At 41.1% G+C, this 23,263-nt stretch overlaps 1 protein-coding gene across 10 annotated transcripts in view; it reads right to left on the bottom strand.

Moving 5' to 3' along the window:
* Positions 1 to 21,578, bottom strand: part of ZNF536 (zinc finger protein 536) — a 347,275-nt gene extending 325,697 nt beyond the window's left edge. For 3 of the 10 annotated variants that reach the window (XM_064671229.1, XM_064671232.1, XM_064671233.1), the window contains exon 1: positions 21,118 to 21,576. The gene's annotated coding sequence lies outside the window, so the exon portion shown is untranslated. Of the gene's footprint in view, positions 1 to 18,610; positions 18,719 to 20,230; positions 20,381 to 21,117 lie in introns of those variants that run through there. The other 7 variants (XM_064671222.1, XM_064671226.1, XM_064671223.1 and 4 more) reach the window with 5 other exon arrangements.
* Positions 21,579 to 23,263: the final 1,685 nt, after the last annotated feature.

The raw sequence follows: 23,263 nt of genomic DNA, 5'->3' as shown, positions 1-23,263 counted from the left end.
CATATAAAAACAATTCAGTGCTATGATTTTACATACGACATAAAACTTCACTTGCCCACTTACAGAAATACCAAGAGTCAGCTCTTGCTCTGATTTATTGAGGTGAAATTGAAGTGGCATAAATGTGGCAAAAATTTAGAAGGTCACGAAGATCCTTAACAAAACACCTGATCACAGAGGCACATTTAGAAAGAGAATTCCAAGTTCTTTGGCCTCACGATGAATGACAAAGCTTAATTGCAAAAGTAATGCAATACAGGCTGAAGGGAGCTAGAAGGCAGGTACAAATAATTGCCAATTTTTAAAAAGTATTTTGCAGAACGCATTTGTAGTTCTTCATAATCACTTCAGTATCTCAGGAAAAAAAGAAATCTGAAGGAAAATGGTAAGATTTTGGTGAATAGAGCTGGATTATTCGTCTCCTGGGTAGAAACCCAAGTTTCTCCAAGATAACAGGCTTTTACACTGGGAGAAGGAGAAAGTCAACCTGAAAACTGTCTCCTTCCTTTGAATGTTCTCAAGCAAATCCACTACAGTAATATGAGGCAGAAAAATAAGGGGTGGAAAGGACATGCAGAGTTTACATTAAATTCTGCCTTTATGTGTTTCACAGCGATACAGAAACACAGGATTCAAACAGGACTGGAAACAAACAGTCCCTGATGGAGTCCTCACAAACAACAGGAAAGACAAGCACCCAGAAGACAGTGTTGGCAGAAGTAACGTCAGCAACTGGTCCTTTCACCATGACAGACACATGAAGAGACCCATATGTCCAAACTGGAGGTTTGCTAAAGGAGAAATCTAAAATATGCTTGGATCATTCATATATAGAATACTTCAGGCTACAATCATTCCCAGCAAGAGGTTTTCCTTAATACTTGTCTACATCTGTCAGCTCATGCTGATACATACTGTAGCTTTATTTTTATTGATTTTAAATTTTAACAATGTCACAAGTTAATTCACAGGTCTTTAAAAGAGACCAACAGTAACTAAACAATTCCAACATCTTAATGAACCTATTCCACCAGAAACGAATATCACAATTAGTATATTCATAACGAGATTTTTATAATTTTCAACTGCACACAATGTATACTCTCTTCTACACTCCCTCCTTGCCACTGGAGAGGCAAATAACTTGTATTTTCCCTTTATATGAACATCTTCTTATATCTTCCAGGCATATAATTTACTATTCCTATAAGCTCTTTTTTTCAGGTAATGGTGGTGGTGCGTGGCACTTTGCTTTGGAGCCAATACCACGCTAAATATCGATGTGTAGCTTAATTAGGGACTAGTAAAGGAAAATTAAGGGTGAGGGAGACTGGATTAACAAAACCAAACAGTGACAATGCTGAAGGTTGACCCAAAAACACATTTTTAAAATTCTACATGTTTTAATGAGTAATACTTGTGTGCTTTTTAAATCATTTTGTAGCTATGGCTTCCAGTCATGAAAATATATGCAATCTCATAAAACGTCTGATATTAGCATGCCTCTTCAAGTGCAAGTGAGTTGTCAATAAGACAATTAAGACAACATCAATAATACACACTGCATGTTATTATCTGCTATTTGAAATCTCAGCCTACCCAAAGATCTCTGGAAACAAAGGGTACATCTGACATTGGCAAAAACATCTCCCACAAGTGAAATATGTAATTCTGAATGTACACAACAGCACTGCTACCTGTAAGGGAAAAATGAATTGCCTTTAAATACAGAATAAATAACTCCTGGTAATGTAAAACCTGGCTCTATAGAAGAAATGGCTACAATAGAAAATTAGCAATCCTGTGCTTAAATCAATCACTTCTATCACATGATCCAAGTCAATAAAAGTACTGAATAAGTGCTATCATTGACCTTAATCAGCCAACAATTGGCTCACAGGGATCAGAAATCCTAGTGAGGAAATCAGTCGTCCCTAGTACATTTTAGGGTTTGGGGGAACTGCAGATGTGCAATCTCTCATGATACTTTTCTATCCAAACTCCACAACACTTTTAACAGGAGGAAGGAAGGACTGAAGTTAAATAAGCAAACTTCAGCAAGCTCTTTTAGGTATAAAAGTTAACAGGTGCACATGCATTCTCATTCCACAACTGAAGAATACTCGTGACTTGTTTTTTCCCCTCTGTAACACAGGAACTGCAGCTAAGGATACAATGGTAACAGTCCTCAATGATTTTACTTGGTGGAAATTACCTATCTGGAAGTGAGGGTGATGAAAATCGTGCTGCACAATGATTAATTTGGGCTTTAATCCTGATGTCCCATTTCATCCAAAGTTGCCATTAAGCTCAGAAGGAGAAAGGACTACATAACTGGGACCTAACGTTTTTATTTATCCACCTCATAAGCTGAATGTGATTTCAGATTGAACAGAATAGATTTCCCTGTAACTAATGGACCAGATATATTCATACAATGTCCTTTTATTGATTTTACTTTCTTCTACCTATTGTTTGCATTTTCCTTTGAAAAACACATAACTGTCATTATGCTGTAGATGCCCTTTACAATTATTATATCATTCGCTATTTTGTAACAAAAAAAATACATGTTTTGCTACAGTGTGCTTTCTAATGAAAGACTACCCACTAGCCAAACTGGAGCCTAAATTGTTAGAACATACCGTACATTTTGGGAGCAAAAGAAGAAAATTAGACCCCTTTGGAATTGGTTTGTTTGGTTTTGAAATATGCGCCTTTAAAAATTTAATAAGAGAAAAAAAAATGGCTAAAGGACAGACTGCGTTTTAGACACATTCTAAACAATAAGCCTATTTATATAACTGATCATATAACAAATTTCTAGGCACTTTATGGAATGAAAAGCCTTTTGCACTGCAAAAGTCATACTGCACACAGCTTTCAAGTTTCAGAAAATAAATATTCAAAGGGATGGAGCAATAAAAAGATGTTAAGCATTTTTAACCTACACTGATCTGAAATCTTGCACAGTATCTTAAATAAGTACAAAAATTTTGTCAAATATTTACTAAGGAGAAATATGTGAACAAATTTACGCATACTTTCTTCATTTAGCAATTTTTTTTTCCACTCTTCCTTGATTCATATTGCAACATTTTGTTCCTAAGTTATGATTATGCAAAGTACAATTTGGTTTTGGATGACTATTTGGAATGTTTACAATTATTTAAATACAATTTACTTAACCATTTTGAAACCAAATGATGTGTTGAATTAAAGAAGGTTCAACACTCAAATTGCCTTAATATGTTCATTTCTCAGTGTACTGCATTGATGGCTGAGGACAGCACGTTTTCATTTGTACAGGGTGCATGGTGCTCCACCAGGTAAAATACGTGATTTTAGAACCTTTTTACAAAAGGGCAACTTTCTTTCACAGAATCAGCATTCAACTTATCTGTCAATATGGTAGCCTCCTGCTGAATGCAGGCAGAGCTAAAAAGAAAAATGTAAAACCATACTGTTATCTATAAAACCTATATAGAATGTAAGCTACAGCTTAATGATTCAGCAATGATTCAGCTATCAGATTCAAAAACATTTTCAAATAACCAAATAAGTTTGCATGTAAGAGCAGCCTTCAGAGATATTCATATTTATGCACAGCCAGCTTTTGCCAAAACAGAGATGATCTCCAGTTTTTCAGTTCCTTAACACAACTAAGCCTAAGGGCACAAGAAAGGGACGAGGTTTATAAAGTAGGAAGCACCCAGACATAAGTATCTTTGACAGAGTAAAGCTTCCAGCAGGATCTCAACCAGGTGCAGCCACTTTCATTAGCCAAGTCTGAGATTACTCCCATGCTGACTATCAAGTCCTATGAAAATATGAATTATCTGCATGCACCACCAGTGTTCATCCACACGCTTTGCCACTGCTGGACATCCTTCTCAGGGTTTCAAAACTGTACACAGAATTACCAAAATTCTCTGAGAACTTACACACATAAATACCCAACCACGTTTTGTAGATTTTGTTTCTTTAACTTGTCTGTGCTGTTTAATTTCCCGTTAAAAGGGAAACATTTCTTTCAGTTGTACAGATGGGACAAGACAGAAGTCTCAGATTTCTGAGGCATTCGGGAGAGAAGCCGTGTTAGGACTTTCATCTATCCCTCTTGGTTTCTGCTCAAATCTGTTATTTGTGCTTGTGCAGTCAATAACATTCAAACTAGTATTGCTCAGATTCAAAACCCAGTTACCAGCTAGAACCCTCTGCATATTTCCAACTGAAACTCAGGACAGTTCTGGAAGCTCAGTCTTAACTGAACTCCTCAGGATTTGGGTGTGTTGGTTTAAATAAAAGGAAAAGTTCGGATAAAGAGCCTAAATTCCATAAGGTAGCCATTCTTGGAACACCTTAACTCTTGGCAGTGGAAACTGAGTCACAGTCTCAGAAGCCCCTTTCAGGATGGAACATGCAAATGCAGTTTTGGAGAGCTCAGTGTCACTGAAGTCAAGGCTATCCCTTTGATACTCAAAGTCTGAAATAAGCTTGAGCTAAATATTGCCTTGTCATGAATAAACCAAGTTCAGATACTTAATCAAATTTTCATTTCTGTGTGATAAAGCATTTATATTATGGCTGTCATTGTGACAGCAGAGCCTTGAGTCAGTGTGGCTGCTCTGTCTGCTACTGTGAAGAGTCAGGAACTGTTCTGTCTGCAGGTGACAACCTGAAGGACTCTGCTCAAATTCCGGCACAGTCAAGCCAGAACTGACATCAGGTCTTCCTAGAAGAACATTAGAGGTTGTTCTAAGGCTTGCCTGATCACCTGAAATTCAGGGGCATTCTTCTGGTACAGATGTCATCACAGGTGTTGCCACTGAAGCAAAATGCATGTCAGTCTACCAGCCTTAAGCTTTTTGAGTAGGGAGAGTTTTCTCAGGATCTCTGGAATGACTGATGCTACAATCTATGAGGAGCATGAATCAGTACCCTGTCCACAGGAGGAGCAAAGCTGACAATTATTCCGAAGAGGAAATCTTGGTTCCAGTGAACGTAATCGTAAAAGTCCCCATGATTCAGTGGAGCCAAGATTTCTTCTATACTGCAAAGCCAACAGGGAAAACAGAGGCAAGAATTTTACTTAATCACTTCTGATGCACTTCAATAATAAGATGGTCTAGTCCTCCCTGCTATTATCAGGGTTCACATGAGGACAGGAACAGGATTCTTCTCTGGTTTATTTCAAACCATCTCAGGCATATCTTTCTTTTCTTCCTTTTTTCAGGAGTCAGAAACCCTGAAATCTGGAGGCTCACTCAGATTCTAGCATCTCTTGGTGGGTCTGTCACACAGATAAAAGCAGGCTGCAATTTGCTGCATAACCTATGCTGTGCCCCAAGCTGCAGTAGCACTGCATGGCTTCATGTAAGTGACATGTCACAGTCAATAGCAAGTGTCTGAGCTCACTGACAGGCACACAACGTGCGACACCATCCTCCGACACCGCTCTCCTCTGCAGCCTCCGCCTCTCACGGAGAGTGGAAACAAGACTTGGTAGCAAGGAGCACAGAACAGGCATTTCATGGGTTTTGTCAGTGTTGTGATACGCAGCTGCTTCAGAAAAGTATTACCACAACCGAGTGTCAAATGTCACTCATGTTTCCACTGTGACTGAGAACATGGTACAGTGCATAAAACCCAAACGTGCTAGCTAAACTGTGTAACTCCTGAGCAGTGCCCTCCATTAAATGTAATTGCATTATCTGACAAATAATCAATGTTCAGATGACACTCAAGAGTCCTAACTGCTAATCCTGGGCTAAAACTATCTGATATTTGCCTTCTTTCTGAAGTTTTATACTGTGCCTGTGCTTCAATATCAGCCCCAAAGGAGAAGCAGCATCACAAATAAGGTCCTGGCTTCCAATATGAATTTTCTAATAGTGCCATTAGAGAGATGAAGAACATAATCTGGTTTTGGACAAAAAAGGGCTCAGCCTTGGACAAGCAGAATGACATAGCACTTTGTTTATATCATTACTTAAGATATTTAGCATGTTAATTTTTCATTCTGTTAGGCTTAATTCTTCAATATTTGGTACAGATCTCTTATTTTACCACGAGTTCCAATGAGAAGGGAAAGAGCAGTGACTTTGATATCAAGGTCTGCAAAGAAAATTAAAATAGCAAATATTAGTTCAGAACAACCCGTGAGTGTGTAAGAGCTATTTTATATGGCTGTGGGCTGCTCTGATCTGAATGCATAGATAGCATTCTCCTAGGACACAATAAGAGGCTTTTTTTCCCATCTCTTCTTCACTTTCCTCTTCCTCAGTTGGGCCTCCAAGCTGGAGCTCCCATTGTCCACACCCCCTACTGTCCCTGATGTTCCACCTCACCCACATGGGAGTGAGCAGTAGCACTCCAGCTCCTGCCTAAGTCCTGGTCACTCAATATTTGTGTTTTGTGTCTTCATCACCTGTGTGTGGTGGTGTAGAATTCCTTAGAATTCTCTGCCTTCCACACTTCCTCATGTGTATCCAGTAAGGGCCCAGCCAGGCCACCCTCACAGGACCTGCTCCAGAGACCAACCCCAGCAGCTTCAGAGCCAAGAGGGGTCATGGGCAGAGGGGACAGTCCCATCATTTGGGATGTCTGAATTGGTTCTGCTATGGAAAGGTGATGGTGGAATGGGGCCAGACAAGCCTTGGTGGAAAGAACGAGAAAATGAGAAGAGCTTTCCTGCTCTTCACAAAAAAGCAAGGTTCTGTGATGTGAACTTAATTAATGTTTACATGAGCACCCTATTTGTTTATATTTAATACATCTTTTTCTAAACGTAATTCAAGACCACAGCTATTCTGGACTATGAAAAGCAATTCTTCCTTTGAACCACATTTTTAAAAGAACTACTATTCCAGCCAATGTAAAAAACAATTATGAGACCACACATGACTTTTTAAATTACGGATTATTGATGGGAGCAACAGTGACCAAAAAAAAAATATATAAAAAAGAAGGTAATATGCCTTATTGCAGGTTTTCAAAACACTGTAACACCTAACTCTTAAACTAAGAGAATTGTGACCAGAATTTTTCACTGCTTTGGTTTTTTCTACCTTCAGAGGACCCGATCCAGCACAAACTTAAATACTTCATTTAACACCTGACATCCAGTTTTAGCAAAACAACTAAGCACATGTTTCAGTACCACTGATTCCACACTAAGTCAGGATCAAATAATACCACAGAAATGCGCAGTATAAGATACTGAAGCAGTACAGGAGGATTTACAACACTGTACCAGTAAGGTTTTGCACTGAACAGCTTTAACTGACAGTCTTCACATGTAGGTGAACATGTTGTTTATAAAACCTGAAAGAGGGCTCATGAAACAAATGATAAAGAAGCACAAATTATTCACAGCTGAAGGAACATACAGTCCTCCCCACGAACTCTGTGGAATTCCTAGAAGCTGCAGAAACCTTAGTTAAGATACAGCTTTCTTAGAAAATTTAAACATGTAAACCAAGGTAAAAAAAAAGTGTTGAACATAATAAAAAGATGAGACCATTTTAAAGTTCATATCCTTGTCATATCACTTTCTCAAAGACAGTTATTCTTCTATAGGTGCCTTCATATCATGCAATTATAAGACAAGCATCCTTAAAAATACTAAATTAGTATTCAGTAATTATTATTTACATTCTCCTTGTACACTTGCCAAACTCTGCATTAACCTGCTCACAGAAGGATGGGGTGACTGTGTTAAGGCAATAGGTATTTCTGTATGGACTTCAATCAGAAAGCAGCAAACCTTAATAGCATAATAGGTAACTGTGTTCCCTAATTGAAGAGTTCAAGTGTTGGCAATATCATTGATAATAAACTAATAAGTTATAAGAGCCTTCTTCACCTAGATGTCCAGCAATGATTGGACAAAATAAGGGCTGAAGATTGTTTAGAATTAATAGTGCTCACATTTAAATACAAATTATCTTAGTAGGTTTTTCCATATTGATTGTACACTGCTGTTAAGTCCTCTTATATCTGTAGAAACAAATGATCCTTACTCAACGTGTAAAAGCTGCCCTAGTACTAAATATTGATCTCAACAGGGGGCAAATCCTAGATGGGAGTAACTGGAGGGGACTAAATTCTAGTAGGTAGGCACATGGGAAGCACCCAGGACCCAGAACAAGGTACAAGTGGCTTCCAAGTCCAGCAGAACTTTAACAAGATGAACTTCCATTTTTCACAGATGCTTTCTGAATAATTCTGTGAAAAAACACACACACCTCTGACCAGAGAATGGAAAGAGTTCAAGACACTTCCCCGCCCCCCTTTACTCTTTAGATTTCCTATTCCAAATAAGAAGAGGTTATGAAAGGAGGAAAAGTTGTCTTCAAATACAGTTTGAAAAGACGCGCAATACTCCTCCTTGCTTTATCTGCCAGCCCTGTTTCTCCTGACACTGTTTCCTGGCACTGTGGTAAACCCACAGAGAGACCCTGATCCAAGAGATCCTGCTCTGCTACACATTTATGTAGCTGGAAACATACTAAAAGTAGTACTTCTCCTTAACTTATCTTTGGTTTGCTCTATTGTGTTCTCCATCAGCATCAGAGAGAAAGGTGAATCGATCATTGCCATGTTAGAAAAAGAAAATGGGGTATTCAAGGGTATTTAATAAATCAGTAATGAGAAAACTGTATCCTAATACTTTTTAAACAGCAAAACATTTGCTCCATAATAATTAAAATCAAGGAAAAAAATACAATTAGCAAAAGATATATGACGTGTCGTAACAGCAAGCAACAATAAAAACTGAGGACTTATTCGTAAAGGAGAAGCCAAAAAAACAAAAACAAAAAAAAAAATAGAAAAGAGGGCCTTTTGCTGTCATAGGTAGTATTTTATTCTACTCAAATATATGAAACATATCTTCAAAAGCCTAATCTCCCAACAGAAAACCTTGTCAAAGCAAAGAACACCCAGAAAAACAGTCCTCATCTGTTTAAAAACATCAATATCTTCTGAAAAAGGTACATGAACAAGTGTCATCCAGTTGAAGAACATGGACTCGCTAGACTGTTTTTACAGAGGCATCAAATCTACTTTAGATCTTCATACCAACTACAGAGCACAGAATGAAAACTGTGGTACATTACAGAATATAAATGTGTAAACCATTTTCAAATCCAGCTGGTTTTATTAAAAATGTAAATCAGAAATTTCAATACCTTTCCCAATGTCACAGAAAAAAAAAGCCTGCATGATAATTTATTTCTTTCCCCAATAGAAGTTATCTCATCAAATGCAAGTTATGACTAACAATCATGGATGTGACTTCACTGCAGAAGTTGTACTCAGTAAGCAAAAGGTTAACAGTCTGAAGTCAGTGATTTAGTATCATGACGTGTGAAGTAGCCAATCAACAGTTGGTGTTTGAAAGAGGCTGGAATATCATATTTATAAAGCAGGGGGGGTTGTGGTGATTTTTTTGTTGTTGTTCTGGTTTGGTTTTTTGCTTGTGTGACAGTGATTTCAGCTGGAAGCAAACTGAATTTGACTCAGCCAGCTCACACCTGAAAACAAGATACTGAATCAGTGACAACAACAGACCTGGTCACTACAACATTCATTAAGGTCTTCAATTAGTGAATTTCGTGGTGAATGTTGATCTTAAAAACACTGGAAGAGTATCTGTAAGCTGGGGCCCTATGAAAATTTCTCTAAGAAAAAGGCTTTCAACTCTTCAGAGGGTCCCACCCAAGGGTCCCCGTTTCTCATTTATATGATGGGTTCATGGGGGCTACTGAGGGACACTGGATGAAGGTAGAAAGTCAGGCAGTGTAAGAAAGAGAGGGAAGTAAGCTCAGGGTGCTTGTCCAACATCCCTCTGTTATTAGTGGCAGAAGCCCTGGAGAGCTGCAATGCCTCCTCAGACTGCCCGAGCCCATACATTTATAAAGCAGTTGTCAATAGCCACAAATTTAGGCCATCCCCAGAAGAGCCTTTTGCCACTTAAACTGTAAAGCAAAATAAATTAAAATCCAAACTAACTCTACACTTATCACAAGCGCCTTTTTTAAAAGAATTTAAGAGTTTTGATGCAAAGGGTAACTGTCAGCCAATATTTTACTCCTAGGATTTTATTACAGTTAAACTACCAAGGATCTTATTTTTTACATTCTTCACATGTAAGGTCTCTATAGGCACCAACAGCAGTATTGAAGGGTTGCAGGCATATCCCCAGATTCACCTCAGCTGTAGGAATCTCACAGTATTACTAGATCAGAGATCAACTCAAAGCAGTTCTAAATAATTAAGATTGTTAAACCCAACTTACAGCAGGTATTTACACACAGGTTAAAAGTCTGACCTCAAACCTTTGAGAGTCAACTGTAGGGTGCTCATGATTTCCACAGACTTTGAAGCAGCTGCTAAGGAATATTTAGGCTAGAATTTTTTGTACTATGTAACAGGGTAGTAGCAATATCTTGTGTATACCTTGCAAGTATAGATAAAAACACAGTATAATTTTAAGATCCAATTGCAGCAGCACCACCGATGTAGTTTAGGTCTTGTAAAAATCAAAGTTGCACAAAAATTGAAGACCAATAAAAGTGTTTCCGTGATTCTTTTTTTAATCCCATTGAAAACAATTTTTCGTTGTAAACATTTTTGCCAGCCAAGCACTGCAGCGTTGTGCAACTGCATGACAGCCAAAGAGAAACTGATGAGAAGCTGACGAGATTGATTTCATTTTTCCAACCGGAGTGAAATACGTAAAAGGAAATAACAAAAGGGTGAAGTTATTTTTATATATAAAAAATGCTCACATTTAATAAACTCACATGGAAACTGCACAGCCAATGGTAATGCTTTTGAAATAGATCTACAGATCCCTTCAGTTCTGCACAGAAACAAAGGCACGAGTGGGTTTCTGCAGCACCTTTCCCCTTCCTTGGGGACCAGAGAAACACTCTCTCTGCTGGAGGAGTCACATCCGAGCCTGCTCAAACTCTGTATCACCCATTCCCTCTCCCTTTGTGACCTCCCAGGTTTCTGTGTAGAAGTCTGGCAGGGGGTTACTACTGGAACTCAGAGCTATATTTATTCCCTTGGCTCCCATCCATCACTGTTGCAGAGCAGCCAGAAGGGGAACCAACCAATACAGCATGGGTTCTGCCAGAGTTGTGCTGCCAGAGAAGTTAAGAATGAAAGACAGAGGAAACAGAAGCTATCAAAATGCATATTTCTATCTCTAAGGAAATAGGGGCTTCCTCCCTCTGCGGATTCCCTTCTACAGATTAAGATGTTTCTCTCCTTTTTAAGAGATCCTGACAAAGAAACCCACCAGTTTCACAGGTCTTCTACATCACCCATGAGGTTCTTCCTGAGAGAAGGAACACTAACAGCACAGTATCCCTTGCAAACCTCAGGCATTTGCGTGGCCTTTCTTTCCACCTCCCATTACTGCAGACAGGGTGCCATCCACAGCAAGTTCTACCTGTGCACAGGTCCATGGCACTAACAGCAGAAAGGGGTAACACTGCACCCATTACGTCTCCTACAGCTACACACTTGATGCACAGGGGGGATTAAGAATCAGTTATTTGGTTCTGTACAAACATTAAATCCACTGAACAAAATAATGGCAACAAAACTCCATTTTGAGATGAAAATTGTTTGAATTATAAAGATGCACCTCATCATCAACTGACTTTTATAATAGCTGGATTGTGAAGTTTTTGAGAAAGGTACAGAGCTGAGTAAGAAACAGTTTTTCCATATCACAAATACTTTGAAGATTTTAGAATTTCCTTTTATTCCCCTCTGGGACTAACCTGATACCTCCCGCAACTTTTCAAAAGGAAGAGCCAACAAGACAGCACAAAGAACATGAATGTTCTTACCAGGAATGCAGGCTGCGAGACTCTGCAACAGAAACCAGTTAGACCCAGTCTCTCACATCACACTGGAGTGCCCAAGCCAAGAGTCAGCTCTCTTCTGACCCACTGAATAATTAACTGATTATTTAAATTGGAAAAACCTGAAGCAGGAACTTGAAAAGAAGAGCCAAAGTGTGTTTTTAGAGCACTCACCTGGGATGTGAGAAACTTGATTTGAAGAAGCTGATTCAAATCAGATAGAGAGGAACGATCTGAATTCAGCTCTCCAGTGACCCAGGTGCATTCCATAATCACCAGTCCATAATGAAGTGCAGAGATGCAACTCTTTCATTTTGAGCAGAAATTCAATTGTGGACCTGAGAAATCCTTCAAAGATGCAGCATGTTGATGCAAACTAATGAACTGGCATTTTTCAACTGCAATAAGAAAATGGCAGCTAGTTCTGGCCAGAAACTATACTTCTATATTTGGAAAGCCTTTAGCATGCCAAAGATACTACCAAACAGGCAAAAGATTGAAATTCTAATCCAGAAGTGGTTGTGGATTTCCTATTGCTCATTTATCTCATAGCATGCCTATTTATTGCAGACACATGCATATAGCTTTGTGTGTTCAAGTTTAAAAAAAAAATGCTTGAACATTTGATCTTTAAAACAGTGAAGAGTATTTTAAAATATCTGAGCTATTTTAAGAGAAATTTTACAGTAAAACTCAAAGAAGGGAGTACTTAAAACAGGAGAGGGTTTTTTTGGTTTGTATTATGGTACTAATATGGATAGAGGGTTAACTTCTACTAGTTATTTTATTAACCCTAGAGGAGTTACACTCATATGGCAAAATCTCAATGAATCAATGAAGAACAGTTACCTTAAAAAGGTAATAAATAGTCATTTTATTGCATGTTTCTGTTTTAGGTAGCCTATAATCTTTACATTTCTTTTAACTCAAACGGTTGGATTCCTTTTTGTACTTGAAATAATGAAATGAGGCAAAGTTTAATCAGGAAACAGTGGAGTTGCACACTATACGTACAGTGGAACTAGGAATCACATGAGATTCATCAGGTAAAGAAGTTTTATCTACTGGCTCAGTCCTACCCAAATAAGAGAAGCAGAACTAGATCCTAGAAATCTCATCAAAATAAAAAAAAATTTGCTAAACTTTCTGCACTTTCCTCTGAGAAGAGAGATTCATAATTTTCCACAAAAATGTGGCATATATTCCAACAAAACAAAGGTAAAAGCTACTTGGAGCACCGGTTTCAAAACTAGTGCTGGTTTCCAACCTCGAGTCAACCCTCAACATTCAGAAAACTCAGAATTCTTCGTATGGACTGGAACCTCTAACATTCATGCAAGCCCTTGAGAAATAAAAGAAAAAAAAATGTATGTCTGCATATGGTTTTTTTTTCAAAACTGTTCCAGCACTGAGTAGTACTTGGCCACTCGAGTAGAAGGCAGTTTCTACTTCTCCTGTCAGTTATAAACTAATGCCAGAGAAGGCAAGATTTTTCCCTAATTCACTCGATCAACACTTCACTGTCACATCACTCCCTTGAGTAAAACTGTTATCAAAACCAAAATGTTGCACTGCCCTATGTTTTATTATTTCTGTGGACCACTGAAGAAACACACATGCACATCCAGAGAGTCAGTGTTAGGAAACATATATGAAACTAAAATGTAACCCGTCCATACAGAGCTATCAGAAGAAATGCTAGGAAATAAACATCCAGCCCACCATGTTAGCCTTCCTTAATAGAAACCTGACTTTACACCTCCTTGCTTTCTTCACCCTAGCTCTCACATGCTCTTTCTGAAGAAACAAACCCAGGCTTCCCTTGAACTCATTTATCCTTTCCTTGCTGATAATTTATACCATATGTCTTTTGCATTAACTTATTCTGCCTGATTTTCCTATTTACCCATTTTTCTTCTGAATTTTAGGTTAAAGAGACCTATCTACATCTATCTGTATCTACCACTGGTATTCCAGTGACAAGACTGATGGTGACAAGGTCTGCACAAATCTATGGAGACCAACTTAGGAGAGTGAAATAAAACAACATTAATACCGTATGCTATCATTTAGAAAAATAAATGTAAGGCCAGGCTGGCAGCCACCACAGTGCTACCACACAGGTTACCAGGGCTAATTCCCAGATCAGCAGGGGCCAGGACTACGAAGGAAGCACTGCACATAGCCCTGTTGTGACCGAGTAGACTGTGGTACTTGACAGCAACCCCTTTGTAGCATTGATGAGCTCAACAGGGCATCTCATCACAAAGAACCACAGTGACTGTGGCAGAATATCCCAAAGGCATAAAAAAGGAGGCAAAGTTTCTAACAGTGCTTATCACATAGGAAAAAAAAAATGCAACGTAAAAAAAACTATAATGAAATTTACATAAAGGCTGAAACAGGCTTATTATAAAAGGAAGAATCAAGACTGCCCCTTTGCACCATGATACCCTGACCCATTTAAGGCAGGGAAGGCTCCCAGAACATCCCGGACTGCCCCAAGGGAGAGTTCGGGCCACAGGCAGCCCCTGCAGCCAACCTCCCCTGCGTCCCCACACAGGTCATGGGGGTGAAAGTCAGCTCATACTCTTCCTTTTTTTCCCCCTCTCTTGCTTCTCTTGTTCACAAAACTGAGACACAGTCAGATTTCCCCAAGCAGCCTTTCCCTGGCACTGTGCTACCCCTGCCTGATCTTCACCAGCTCCCACCCTCCTGGCAAGCACTTACTCCCTCTGGAAGTCCAAGATGCTACAGCTGGACAGTTTAACACTAATGCATCAAAAACCAGCTGCTGGTTTGAAGAAGGGCTCTCTTGCTTGTCCCACACTATAGGAGTGAAGTCATCACCATTATTATCAGGCACTGCTACCTGCAGATCTGTCTGTTCATGTCCCACCAGGATCGGCAGTGCTGCTTTTTCCATAACATGACAAACACTTGTAAGGAATTACCTAACTTTGATTCTGGTTATACAAGTCTCAAACACTGCAAAGCACAATGGAGGAAAGATCAGATATTGAGGCAGTTGTGGCTATTTTAGTTCTGTTTTCTTCATCTGTGTTTAAAAGACAGTTAGATTATAACAAAATTGTTTGTCTTTAATATAGTTCAACTTGACCCAAGGAACCCATCTCTTTAGAAAACAATCTCACATGGAGTATTTAGATTAAGACCTGTAGAAAACAGTGACTTCAAAATACTTTCAAGGCCCCATCTTACAATTTTTAAAAAACACAGACAATCATGCTCGTTATAATTACTCCTCTACAATTCTTTTGCCTTTTTGATGCATCTGGTTATCCAGTAAGATGCACCTGAAAATCAGAGCAAATTTAAATGTAAGGGAAAGGTGCCAAATTCAGAATACTGGAAGAATCCTACGTCTGGGAGCATATTTAATCACAGCATTGGTGCAGTTGGGCAGAGGCAACCCAAATCCTCCCTCACTATCCTATTCCCCTGCCTCTTTCCTGATCTGGATCTCTGCTGCCCCTGAAAAGATGCTTCAAATCTCTCAGTGCTTGGCTTCATTACTTAACCTGCCAATACGAGTGAAAATGTCACAGCAGTTATTGTGATCCACTCAGATTCAGACAGACACTACTCGGTTATTTCACATTAAGCAACAAACACCCATCGGATCATTACAATTTTCACTTGTTTCTAGCCAAGGTCAGATTCTGACCAAGTGACTTGGTCAGAGGAAGTTCATACTCCATATTCAGCCACACAACTGGAAGCTGGAACGGCACATCCGTACAATAACCCTGAGATCATCCAGTTACGCATCAGAATTATTTTACTTTTACATATTTTCTTTCAGTAGCTCATCCTTTTCTCCTCTTTTGTGAACATCTGTGCCCGGAGTGTCTTCACTAGAGAAATTTGGATTTCCATCCACAGTTGCCAGAATAACTTTATGCATGTTTCTATAAAAGAAAGAATATGTCTTCTATTTTTTCATCTGTGCTCTCCTTCCCTGAATCCAAATTGCTTGCACCTCTGGAAATGCAAGGTGTGAATGAGAGGACAGAAAAATAGTTTTTCAAGATTATACTTTTTAGCATTTTAAAGAGCTGATATACATCCATTCAGATATCTTAGAGAAATTCAGAGATTAAAATATAAATTTACTTACGAATCCTATTAAAACACACTAAATCAGATGACTTTAAAAAAGCTTTAGTTGTGCACGTTCAAACTTGAAAAATAAATCTATTTATGGCTTTAGTTTCCATTTTTATAAAGTTTATATAAATCCATGTTTTTCTTTTTTTTTTTTTTTTAAGTCAAGGCACTCTAAAAACACCTGTGCAATTCAAAGTCAACTTTAAGCAAAAATCAACATTTGGAAAAATTGCTTCTACTGATTTTCCTACACTTGATGAAACTTGTGTTTCCCAAGGAATAAGCACATCCCATTTTAATGGACTAGTGGATTTTCTACACGTGTTCGAATGCAAATCTCCTTGGTCACCTAAAGGCTCCATGGTGGGCAAACAACCTAATGTGTCAGCTTTCTGTACTGAAGATCACAATTTCTGATCTCAGCACTGTCTTCACTGCTGCAAGTAAAACAGTGGTACTGATGTTGCAACCTACGGGCTACTCTCTTCTGATAATGAATAGGTTGGGTTATTGGCCTCTGGCATGGACAAAAATATGACAATCAGCCTCCTCATTATATAAAAGTCTACAGCAAAGACAGTGCCAGACAACTTGCTGAGTACTAGAGCTCAAATATGTTCAGAAGTCAGAAAGCCCGTAGAACAAATCCTTTTTCTTCCTTACAATTGATAAAGTCATAGTCAATTTATTAAAAGTGTTTTAATACAGCGTTTCCATCATAGCAACTTGTATCTTCAGGAACTCATTTGCAAAACACAGCTTTAGCCTGCAAATGTTTTAGGTTCATTCCCTGTACATGTAACAGAGAGGCTGACCTTTCTTACATCTGCAGTTGTTAATTGTCATCATTGTAACAGCAAATGAAAACAAAGTTTAAGTCACTGGCACTTTAAAAAAACCCATCATATTAAATCTCGTTTACCTGGAGGAATAGAAATTCAAAGTCACGAGCAAAATCTGAAGACAGAGCAGACATGAGAAAGTGCACCCAATCGCAGGGTTTAGCAACTGCACCGAGACTCTCTTCTAGTGCATGTTCTGAAACAGCAATCGATTCTCTAAGCACTTGGTACCAAACTGGAAACATTTTTCTTCTACAACATTCTGAAAACTTTAAACAACTCATTTATGATTCTTTTATTCCGAAGATTAACAGCACATCCACTAGAAGATTAATTGAAAATAAAATTTTAAAAAGGATAGCAGAAAGGGCAAAACAGAACAGACTAGGACAAACAACTCAAGCTATTTACAAATATTTTTATAATGACTAGAAATCATAGAGCCCTCTTTAGCTGTCTAACTTAAAAAACAGTAACAAAAAAATCAAAACAAAACCAAAAACAAACAAGCCAAAAAAATGCATCATCTGTTGACTGAACACAGGGCCTGATTTTCAAAGCTGCTGAGCACCCACAACTCCATCTGAAGTCAGTGGAAGTGATGAATGCTCAGCAGCTCTGCAAATCAGGCCCAAACTGTCCAGGGGTCTGCTAGGAGCCCAGCAGAAGTGGTGTTTAGAGAAGGGGTTTTGTTGCAGAAATGAGGAGGTTCAAAGTAATCTGTCAAAGAAGTGCTGCTACATTCATGAGTCGTAAAGCTAGCTGGCTCTCAGCTATGGGAAAAAAGTTAATTCATAGGGCTCATAGGGCTTGCATTTGTCAAGGAGCAGGACGTCAATGCTATCATTATCAGGCAAATCAGCCAGGCGTTTAATGGTAGAATCAGGAGACATTTGCTCTCCACTATCAGAATGACATCATAACTAAAGCAGCCTTCAGCGAGGGGGGAGAGCCGGGGCAAGGCTTGGGCTGCACGCACACTTTGCACTTCTGCTCGGCTCGCCCCACCGACCGCTGCTCCCCTTCCCCAGGAGGCAACTTCCAGCTTTCAGCTGCCTTCACTCCACAACTTCGTCCTCGCAGCATCCGAAACACCAGCATCTGATTTTACAAAATACTCCTAAACCTGCCCGATCCAAAACTGTGATACTGTAACCCAGACACTCGGTTAGGAGGAGTTGGGTTTGACATAGAAGCTGCAAATTCACTCTTAAAATTTCTGGTATTTTTAATTACTTCAGTAATCTTCATTCTCCATCAAATGGGGGGGGGGGGGGAAATACACACACATTAAAAAACTAGTTGCCTCTCTGATTTAAGAAGTAACAGTTCAGTTAACTAAGTCGATTTTTAAGCGTACACAAACACATACACAAACAATCTTTGAATATTCTGAAGTATTTAGTGATGATCTATTTGATGACCAGAAATATAACAGCAATACACATTTCCCTTCCACAGTAGCCATAATTATACAAGTCAAACAGCACGAATTACAAACTGCTAATCTATTTTCTTTAAAAATATCACTACAGGTATATAGGCACAGTACAAAAGCCTCACCTTGTATAACAACTGTGAGGGAAAAAGTTATGAAAGCAGACAGAAAACCTAAAATCCCTGAGGCTACAAAAAAACCCCGCTATTGAGAAATAACCCAAGAGACCACATAGGGAATGTACAGCTTTCAGAAGCACTTCTCATCTTATTTGCACTTAACCTATTGATGTACTTATGCAGGTCACTTACTTTTCGGATATGTTTGAACCCTTTATAATCATGCAGATCGCCGCGGTTTTCACTTGGGCTTTTGTTTTTTTGGTTTTGTTTGGTTTTTTGCAAACAAGTTTCATTTAAAAAAGATCCAATTATGCAAATCTGCTCCCGGATAGGTAGTGAATATTCAATATGATGGTGATACTGTAATAGTTCAATGCAACGCACTGTACTGGACAGATTTATGAGGCAACGTCACTACTACGCTCTGGTCCTCGCTGAAGCATCTTGAAGTTAATTAAAGCTGCAATGTCCACTTTTCCAGCCACCCTCCTCATTCAGGTTTACTATTTCAACATCAAACCAGCGAGGGGGCCTCCCCCCTCTCCCCGTACATTTAAGCAGCCTTCCACAGTCAATGAACAATGAACAAAGATTTGAGCGATAGGAAGGGGGGGGAGAGAAAAAAATCTCCACAGGAATAATCAAATCCGGTTTAAACAAGTAAAAATATAGTTTCTAATATTAAACTAGAAAAGAAAACATTCTTCTCCAAGCGAACGTGCAGAGGCGCTTAGCCAACCCCTTCAGAAAGGGTCTAAAAGCAGCCAGTCCTTTTTATTTCGAGCAGTGAATGAGCCCAAACAAGGCTTCTAAACTTAATTATGACACTTAAAATAGTCTTTTTCCACAGAAGCGGGGCGGCTCGCCGCCGCTATCTGTATCAGCCGGGCACATCAGCTCAGCAAACACGGCCCCTGTTGGATTTATTTTAAACTGCACGGGGGGGCGGGGGGCGGCGGGGGAATGCACAGCCCCGCAGAGCGCTCCCGCCGCGGGCGGCCGGGCAGCCGCGCCCGCCCCTGCCCCGCGCCCCGCACCGCACAGCCCCGCACCGCACAGCCCCGCACCGCACAGCCCCGCACCGCACAGCCCCGCACCGCACAGCCCCGCACCGCCCAGCCCCGCACCGCCGGCTCAAGTGCGAACGGAGCCATCTGACAAATCACGTCCCCGCCTCGACACTGTATCAGCCGCGGCCACATCCGCCGCACGCACCCCGAAACAATGCCCGCCGCGCAGGCAGGCGGCGGCCGGAGCCCTCCCTGCCCGCCGCGCCCGCCCCGGGCAACCCGCACCCGCGCCCGCACCGCGCCCCCGGCCCCGCCGCCGCGCCGGGGCACGCCGGCAACTAACTTTTCGGATGGAGCCCCGTGCGAGCCGCCCCGCGGGAGCCGCGGACCCCTCCGATAAACAGCGTAAATCTTCGCGACCTTTTTATTTTCGCGTTGAAGTTCACACACAGGCGGCAGCGCTCCCCCCCCCCCCCAGCCCCTCTCTCTCTGTCTCTCACACACACACACATATATATTAATTATTTGCAAAACTGCAACAGATGGGCGCATTAAAATCTGGATTCTTTCCTACACAGCATCAAAGAATCTCTCCTTCCTCCCCCTTCCACCCCGCCCGCTAATCCCGCCGCCGGCCCGGTGCCCCCCCCGCCTCCCGCAGCCCCCGCGCCGGGGAGCGGGGCCACTGCCCCGCGCAGGCAGCGGCGCCCCCGCGGCCCTCCGCGCACGGCGCGCCGCCGGGAAGGTGATGCTCCCCCCCCTGCCCGCCGGGGATTGCCATTTAAGTTTCCTCCTTAACCTGTTACTTTCTCCGGGCGCTGACAAAAGCCCCGGCGGCGGGCTGGCAGGTGCCTCCTCGCTCCCCGCGGCGCCGCCGGGCGCTCTCCGCTCCCCCCCGAAAGGGCTGAGACCTGGCCTGACATTTAGTGCCTACTTGAATGTCACAACGCTCCTCGCAGCATTATGCACGGCTCCTATTCATAAGAGGTCGATTAGAGCACAAAATGGCAGGTCTCTTAGGCACTTGAATCTCACAAGTTTGACACATGGTATGCATCAGCTAACTTTGATTAAAAAAAAAAAAAGAAAAAGAGGGGGGGAGTTTACAAATTACACTACGATTAGCCGGGATCCTAACGGGGGAGGGAAGGAGGAAGGGGTGGGGGGGGACGCGTTTAAAGTCACTTCAGCAAAGTTTGCTCCGCAGCAACCCTTTAAAACAAAAAGTTTCTGGGCAAGTTAAGGGCAGGGTCGGTGCGGGCTGGGGCCGGCGGCGGGCAGCCCCCGGGCAGCGCCGCGGCCGCCGCCGGCACTCGCCTCCCCTCGCCTCGCTTCGCCCGCCCGCTCCTTTTTTGTAAAGTAACGGTTTTAAAAGAAACGAGAGAGAAAGAGGAAAAACGTAGGGTTTTCTTCAGGCTAAGTTCTATAGCGCCATTCAATGGCTTCTCCGCTCCTTTCATTATTTTCTGCTTTTCCCCTGACAGCCCTGCTTGCAAACGTCACTGCTATGGATATTTAATTATACTGTATTTTTTTAATCACGGTGGAAAACGCAGGCCCCATTGCGATGATTAAAAAGAAATAAAAAACAAAAACATACTCCGGACTGACTTTGGAGCCTCTTTGATGGCTCACGGGAGCCTCCCGGATCCTCAAAAACCCCCTTTTTACCTTTGTCTTTCTTACCTTAAAATTTAAAGCAAAGCGTAGAAGAAACTCCCGCACGTAAACGGAGCGTTGTAAAAGATTGTGTTCAATGAATAATGAAGCATGTCCACATGATTGACTTGATCATTTTCTTGTGCGGAGGGGGAAAAGTGCGGCGCGGGGCTGCCGCGGCCGCCCGCTCCGGGTAGCCCTCCCAACTGCTTCCAGCACATCCCGAGCAAAGAGCGCTTTATTTTAATCTGTCTCTTTTCAGAATAACCCCCTTCATTGATACTGATCACCCAACATCACAAGACATCCCCATCTCTCAGCGTGGACTCCCCCTATCTGGTAGGTGAAATGCATTGTACCATTAAAAAAGCACTCCATTGTCGTCTTGGCATAATTCACAGCAACTAGATAGGTCTTGCGGCATTTAGCTTTGATGAGCCAAAAGCTGAACCCTTGATATAATAATCTACAAAGAATGGTCTGTGATCGTCCATTTTTTCTCCCTGTCTAGCAACTAAGAAACCATTTAACACGGCGCAGCTTGGTCGTGACCTTGAGCGCGTGTAAACACCCCGAGGAGCCCGCGCCGCTCCGCAGCCCCCCGGCCAGCGCCGCTGCCCGCGCCCCGCGCAGCCCCCGCGCCCCGCGCAGCCCCCGCTCCCGCGCCCCGCCGCCCCTGCCCGCGCCCCGCAAACCCCGCCGAGCCCCCGGGGGCAGCGCCGGGCTCCACAAAGCGCCCTTCTTACCTGCTCCCGAAACTATGCAAAGTCTGTTTCTCCTAAAAAAAAAAAAAAAAAAAAAAAACCAAAAAAAAAACTCCCGGGGAAACCTTGGCGGACAGGGGGACCGGAGCATCAGTCACCGCTCCGGCGTTTAAGAGAAGTAATCAGCGATAAAGTGACGTTGATCTGCACTGTAACCTTGTGGCGTATTTAATGTAAATAAGCCAGTTATGTTGCCAATCGCATGCATACAAACACATAAAGGTCCTCAGCGTTGCATTTTGATTCTTTCCATTAGAGCCGACTTTATTTACATACACTATTTAGGGGATCATGATAATTCTAAAACAATACTAGTGCCAAATGATTATGAAAATATGATTTTAATTAATCACGTAGTAGGCAAGGAAATTAGCATACGGTAATTAAACTTAGAGAAAAACGTCATGGAGGTTCTCTGCCTTATGGGTTCGGAATAATCATTAAACGATGGGTTTTCAGGACTTAATTATCAAACAAATAACTTTTTTAAAGCAACTTTACACGGTTTATCCGCAGGGCAACGATTTAGTAAATAATATATAACCAAGCAAACAAGGTGCAAATGTGACTGGTGAAATAGGTTGTGTTTCTACAAAGCAGAAGGGGGGGGGGGAAGCTGAATAATGCAATTATGGATTCTGTGTCCCATAGTTGACAAAAGCATGGTGCCTCAATAGACTCTTTGTTATGGGATTATATAATGATTGTGGTGTAATTATGGGAAAAAAGATTTAGTAATAATAAAAAGTATCAAAATACACCAATGAGCAGCTTGTTTTAAAGAAAAGGCTTGCATGTGACATTAGGGGCATGTTAATAACAAAAAGCCAGGATCCGAAAGGGTTGACAAATAAAAAAGACTGTGATGCGCATGATTAAGAAGCGATGGAGACAGATTGATTATTCAAAATGCCGAGCCACAGGGACACTTAAAACATTGATTCAGGTAAGACTAGTTTCATCTTGACTGAAATGAGTTCCCTGAAGATGACTGGCATACATTTTAAATCAGTTTACTACATAAAAAGCATAACATCACAAGCTGAAACCTTCTAGTTAAAATAGGAGTCCATGAGAGAAAAAAAAAAAAGTTTATGTTTGTGGCAATTCCCAGAGGGACTATGGAATTGCAGAGGAAGGAGTATAGATTAATTAGCTCTTCCTAAACACTGGACTTTAATGTGCCCATCTTTTATAATCCCTAGCCTCTGTTTCTGGAGTCTGTGGTCCAATCCCACTTCTGCAGGTTATGGGGGTTATATTAATAACCCTAAAGATACAATAGGACTTTTTTTTTTTTTCTGGAACTACAGTGAGTTAACTTTCATAATAACTGAAAAATTAGCGACATTTTTGGAATTGATATTTGAAGTGAAGTTTATAAATAGTTGTTCAGAGCTATTCAATGT

The sequence above is a fragment of the Pseudopipra pipra genome, chromosome 14 (assembly GCF_036250125.1).
Source record: "Pseudopipra pipra isolate bDixPip1 chromosome 14, bDixPip1.hap1, whole genome shotgun sequence".
Taxonomy (NCBI): Eukaryota; Metazoa; Chordata; class Aves; order Passeriformes; family Pipridae; genus Pseudopipra; species Pseudopipra pipra.
The sequence above is the reverse complement of the archived record's forward strand: the minus strand, read 5'-3'. Positions and strand labels throughout refer to the sequence as shown.